Here is a 6,600-nt window from a genome sequence, read left to right on the forward strand (position 1 = left end):
GTATCGTTCCATTGACGGGCATATATAGCTAGATTCGGGAGAGCAGCTATCTAACCATGAGCCGCTGACGCACTCAGAGCCTACACACGCTCACACACACATGAGGCCGGGCGGCACGCACACCTGTGACTTCATGATCCAAGGGGCTTGATGCCATGGTGGGGACTATGAAACACACACACACACAGGAAAACGCACACACTTGCGCACACACACACACCCACACACTCGCGCACACGCGCATACACTTAAACACACACACACACGTGCACACACAAAAACACACACACACACAAACGAGCACACACATAAACTAAAGCACATAGGCACAGACATACGTGCGCACACACACACACACACACAAACACACACACACACACACACACACACACACACACACACACACACACACACACACACACACACATAGATGGCCCTCCTGAGTGGGGAACAGAGCGAAGACATTCCGGGCTCCTCGGGACTGGGCTGCTCTCTCTGCTCTCAGGCCAAATGATTAGAGCAGCTAATCAGCCCCGGCTCTGAAAGGACAGCTATCTACCAGCGTTTCATCTCACCCACTCCTCTTTCTCTCTCTCTATCTCTCTCTGTCCCTGTTTTCCCCCCTCTCTCTCTCTGTCCCTGTTTTCCCCCTCTCTCACTCTGTCCCTGTTTCCCTACCTCTCCCTCTGTCTCTCTCTGTCTCTCTCTCTCTCTCTCTCTCTCCCTCTGTCTCTCTCTGTCTCTCTCTCTCTCTCTCTCTCTCTCTCTCTCTCTCTCTCTCTCTCTCTCTCCTCTCTCTCTCTCTCTCTCTCTCTCTCTCTCTATCTCTCTTTTTCTTCTCATGATTTCTCCTCACGAGTACCAAGAGAGAGAGAGAGAGAGAAGAGAGAGAGAGAGACGAGAGAGAGAAGGGAGAGAGAGAGGAGAGAGAGAGAGAGAGAGAGAGAGAACTAAAAAGCATGGTAGTGTGTGCAGAAGCTTTCAACAGACACCATCATTGTCTTGGCAGACAGCAAACATGCAGGTGTGGCTTCTGCCCATACTGCACCCAAATGTCTAATTCCGTGTGTGTGTGTGTGTGTGATGTGTGTGTGTGTGTGTGTGGTGTGTGTGTGTGTGTGTGTGTGTGTGTGTGTGTGTGTGTGTGTGTGTGATGTGTGTGTGTGTGTGTGCTTGTGGGCGTGTGTGTGTGTGTGTGTGTGTGTGTGTGTGTGTGTGTGTGGTGTGTGTGTGTGTGTATGTGTGTGGGTTGTGTGTGTGTGTGGGTCTTGAGTGTGTGTGTGTGTGTGTGTGTGTGTGTGTGTGTGTGTGTGTGTGTGTGTGTGTGTGTGTGTGTGTATGGCTGTGTGTGTATGTGTATGCGTCCGTGTGTATGTGTGTGTGTGTGCCTGTCTACACGACAACCATTTGTTCACTTTTGAGAAAGCTTTAAAGAGCTGTCTCTATATGTGTGTCTGTCTCTATAGCTGTGTGTCTGGTCACACCAGGACGTGCGATAGACTCCCTGGGCTTCAGTGACTCCACTGCCCCATTGACCTTGACTACAGTAGGAGGAAGAGCTGCAATTAAAAAAAGACTCACTTTCTATCGCCGCCACTGGGCAGAAATGTGTGTGTGTGTGGTGTGTGTGTGTGTGTGTGTGTGTGTGTGTGTGTGTGTGTGTGTGTGTGTGTGTGTGTGTGTGTGTGTGTGTGTGTGTGTGTGGCTGTGTGTGTATGTGTATGCGTCCGTGTGTATGTGTGTGTGTGTGCCTGTCTACACGACAACCATTTGTTCACTTTTGAGAAAGCTTTAAAGAGCTGTCTCTATACGTGTGTCTGTCGCTATAGCTGTGTGTCTGGTCACACCAGGACGTGCGATAGACTCCCTGGGCTTCAGTGACTCCACTGCCCCGTTGACCTTGACTACAGTAGGAGGAAGAGCTGCTATTAAAAAAAGACTCACTTTCTATCGCCGCCACTGGGCAGAAATGTGTGTGTGTGTGGTGTGTGTGTGTGTGTGTGTGTGTGTGTGTGTGTGTGTATGTGTGTGTGTGTGTGTGTGTGTGTGTGTGTGTGTGTGCGCACGTTTGTGTGTATGTGTGGTTGTGCATGCGTGTGTGCGCTGGCTTACATGCATGCATGTGTAGGCATGTGCACGTGTGTGTTTGTGCGTGTGTATGTGTGTGAGTGCATTTGATGGTATGGGTTTGTGGTTGTGCATGCCTGCGATCACGAGCGTGTGTGTGTGAGTGTGTGCGTGTATGTGTGTATGTAGTCAGGTGCAGAAAAGCACATTTAAACTTGTTGAGAGGATGGCGGTAAGAGAAGGTTCCAGCTATCTATTCCACATTCATATTCACCCAGTCATCACCTCTCACGGCCATTCATAGCAGGCGTGCATGCAGTAATCCCTAGAATGAAACGTTCTGTTTTAAATCAGTTTCAGGGAGGATGGGACCAACGGACAGACAGACAGGTGGACAACCACACACACACACAAACACACACACACACACACACACACACACACACACACACACACACACACACACACACACACACACACACACAGAAACTATGTTATCAGTGCATCAGCGCAGGCTGTCTGTCTGTCTGACTGTCACACGCCTTGTGAAGAGAACCCAGCGATTGTTTTATGATGACATATCCACCGAGCCGAGGGCCACCTGACATTCCACACTCTGACCCCCCCCCACCTCCCCACACACACACACCCTCCTCTCCCCCCTCCCATCCCCTGACCTCCCCCTCTTAGTTTGACTGCAGGCAATAGCGGCCCCAACACCCCTCTGAGCTGCTCTGCCTGCTGCTGCTTCTGCATTTCTTTAACTCTCTCTGTGTGTCAGCGACCCTCTCTCACCCCTTATCCCTTTCCCTCACTTTATCTGAGCTGTGGGCCCTGTGTGTGTGTGTGTGTGTGTGTGTGTGTGTGTGTGTGTGTGTGTGTGTGTGTGTGTGTGTGTGTGTGTGTGTGTGTGTGTGTGTGTGTGTGTGTGTGTGTGTGTGTGTGTGTGTGTGTGTGTGTGTGTGTGTGCGTGTGTGCGTGTGCGTGTGTGCGAGTGTGTGTGTGTCTTTGTGTGTGAGTTTTATAAATATTAAATGCATAAAAAGTAATTAACAATGACTACGCAATGAATGTATGGCCTCATAATACATACACTATACACTGCAATATAGAAAAATAAGCCTACAATTTCATGTCGGCTATATGATACATACAATGTGGATAGAAATACCAAGCAAGGTGAATGTAATAAAAGGAAATATTCATGTTGGTTTATTTCTCTGATGCCATGTTATGATTCCTGTTTATTTGTTGGTTTGTTCCATGGAAACATGACTGGGGGAAGCGTCGGCACGAATTGCCCAGAGCAGAATGGAGGTGTTGCATATCAATGAATAGTTGGTATGCTCGTACTGGTGGTGGTGAGAGAAGCAGTGGTGGTGTGGTGGCAGCAGTCTAATGACGCTGTAGACCACTTCGTTAATCCAAGCAGCAGGAACATAACAACAACATTTCGGCAAGTTTAATTATTGTGTGTCAAATTAAAATTTGACAATGAAACCTAGGGGCAAAACTTGGGTTTGAACATCTGCGTAAGGTGTGAACTTGTGTAATTGATAGGACAGAGCGTGTTTCTGTATGTAGGATGCAGAAACAGACTTGCAGAAGGTGGTGGGTGCGCTCCGCTTCTGAAGAGTTTAAAATAAATAAACGCAGAGGGCTGAGAAGTTATTTCAGCTCCACGCCGCTGTGAAGTGTGGAGATCTTCAAACAGGTGTGCGGGTCTACTCACCACCATAGGCCGATGATGTTGACCGGCACAGCAGAATAAAGAACAGGGCCAGTTGGATCCGGGACAATGGGATCCTCATGGTAAAACGACGCAGATCCTCAGAAGGGAATGTAAAGGTTCACCGACACGAGTGTGCTACGATGAGTACAGTCCACGCAGAATGTTAATAAGTTGGAGCTTCACATGGGGAATCCGGGGTTTGCTCCATCACCCAGACGTTTTCTCCATCACCCAAACGTTTGCTCCATCACCCAGACGTTTGCCCCATCAGCCAGACGCGCGTCGGTGCGGTTATCAGGACGGTCAAGAGGGCACTCGAGAGAAGTCCGCTATCAGACGTGTGGTGAACCTCTTCATGTCGTCACGGTCAACTACATCCTCCTGAGAAGATATCGATGGAAGAACTCATGAAGTCACCCAACCGTCTGCGCTCCGGGAGAGTAAAGGATATCCAAAAAATGGGGAGATCATTAGGCACACTCAGAAAGAAGTCTCCGACGCAGTTTGAAAAAGAAGGGAGAAAGACATCCGAAGTTATTTTGAAAAGTTCAATAAGTTAGTCCCGCGTCGTCTCACTACAGCCCAAATGAACCCCCGCTGAATAAGTAAGCCGAGTCCGGGTTGGTTGTCAGTCTGCACCGGCTACAGGTACGGGCGTCTGAACGACTGACTGTGTTGGAGTCTGTATTTTCTTTGGATGATAGAGCGAGGAAAATTGCACTCATCCTCCACCTTGCTGTGACGTCGCTCCGGGGCAAAGCGAATCCTCCACTGACTGTCACTCACGCGAGAGAAAGAGACTGCAATTACCGAGAGGACCTGCCTGTGAGTTAAAAGTGGAGCCACGGAGAGAGAGGGGGAGGCGGGGGGGGGGGGGGGGGCAGCAGGGGAGGGAGTGAGAGAGAGAGAGCAGGAGAAAGAGAGCGACAGAGGGCGAGAGAAGGTGGAGAGAGGGAGAGATAGTTGAAGAGAGGGACAGATATCGAGAGAGAGAGAGAGAGAGAGAGAGAGAGAGAGAGAGAGAGAGAGAGAGAGAGAGAGAGAGAGAGAGAGAGAGAGAGAGAGAGAAAGAGGGGGGGTAGAGACAGAGATGGTGGAATAGAGAGGGAGAGATGTAGGAGAGAGAGAGGGAGCAAGGGAGAGAGGGGGGAGAGGGGGAGAGATTTCAGAGAGGGGGGAGAGATGGAGAGGGAGAGAGAGGGGGAGGGAGTAGGAGAGAGAGGAAGAGATGGTGGGAGAGAGATAGGGAGAGATGTCAAAGAGAGAGGGGGAGAGGTAGAGAGAGAGAGGGAGAGATAGGGGGAGAGATGGGGGGAGAGATGGTGGGAGAGAGGGGTCAACCCGGGGGTTCAGAGTGGGTAGGGTTTGAGAGGAACAGAGCCGGCTGTGGCCCTGCCAGCCGTATGCAGTGTGATTGTGGCGGAGGAGAAATCAGAGCTTACGGAATGAGGTGAGGTCACCACAGGTGTGTGATCTTATACCTGGGAGGGCACAATGCATGTGCCACTCGCAGGCCTTTTTGCCAACAGCATTTTTTTCGTCTCTGTGTTGACTTTCTTTGACACACTTTTGTCTATTTGCTAGTTACACAAAGTTACATTAAATTGTCTGGAAAAGGGACATTAATATATCTATATATAATATAATAATATATGTTAATACATGATAGACAGTTAGTACATAAAACAATAGACACCCACACTGGGCAGAATATGGCTGTAAAATGTCTAACTCTGTGTCTATGTCTGTATGACCTTGTGTGTGTGTGTGTCTGTGTTAATGTGTAAGTGTGTCTGTCTGTGGGTGCGTGTAGGCATCTGTCTATTGGTGTAATTGTGTATGTGTGTGTCAGTGTGGTTGTTTGTATGTGAGTGCATGTGCATGCCCTTGTTTGTGTGTGTCTCTTGGTATCTGTGTTTGTGGGTGCATGTGCATGCCTGGTTCGGTGAATGTGTGCGTGTGTGTGTGTGTGTGTGTGTGTGTGTGTGTGTGTCTGGGGGTTTGTGTGTGTGGGTGCATGTGCATGCCTGTGTGTGTGTGTGTGTGTGTGTGTGTGTGTGTGTGTGTGTGTGTGTGTGTGTGTGTGTGTGTGTGTGTGTGTGTGTGCGTTTGTGTGTGTGTGAGCGTGTATATATTTGTGTTTGTGTGTGTGTGTGTGTGTGTGTGTGTGGTGTGTGTGTGTGTGTGTGTGTGTGTGTGTGTGTGTGTGTGTGTGTGTGTGTGTGTGTGTGTGTGTGTGTGTGTGTGTGTGTGTGTGTGTGTGTGTGTGTGTGTTCAGGTAAGGCAGTGGTATTATCACCTATCTGGCCATGGGCACATCCATTGAAATCCAACCCCTCTGATCTGCTGTGGCCCATAAAAGCTCTGACACTCAACTTCGTTCCAGCGCTCTGATGCAATCAATCACAAGTGCAGCACAAGAGAACCCCCGGTATCACGTAGCAGTGCCACGCACAAGTATGTCAGCTGCCTATACAATAAGGCCCTAATGTGTGACCTCTCACCCGTGACTTATAGATCACAGATACACATGTTAACATAATCCTCTTCTAAAGATAACACCAGTCGGCAGCCTGCTCCGACATGGCGCGCTACTAAAGAAGTTGTCGCCTTATAGACCCCACCACCAGCAGCTACTATAATATCTTGGTCGCATTCTTTATGAGAAGAAACAGATGAAACATGCCATGGGTTTGCTGTACTTGAAGTGGGATTGTAATACAGCTTGCATAACTATTGTCAGTTCATTGTATTTCTTTAACTCTTCGAATTGTTCTTGCTATATCTTTTTCCTGAATGGA

General features: G+C 49.0%; 1 protein-coding gene across 1 annotated transcript in view; it reads right to left on the reverse strand.

Annotated features, from left to right (window-relative positions):
- Window positions 1-4,612, reverse strand: part of wnt6b (wingless-type MMTV integration site family, member 6b) — a 35,064-nt gene extending 30,452 nt beyond the window's left edge. The window contains exon 1 of the mRNA XM_060040076.1: window positions 3,800-4,612. The gene's annotated coding sequence lies outside the window, so the exon portion shown is untranslated. The remainder of the gene's footprint in view (window positions 1-3,799) is intronic.
- Between the last annotated feature and the right edge of the window lie 1,988 nt (window positions 4,613-6,600).

This window comes from Gadus macrocephalus, chromosome 20 (genome assembly GCF_031168955.1).
Source record: "Gadus macrocephalus chromosome 20, ASM3116895v1".
Classification (NCBI taxonomy): Eukaryota; Metazoa; Chordata; class Actinopteri; order Gadiformes; family Gadidae; genus Gadus; species Gadus macrocephalus.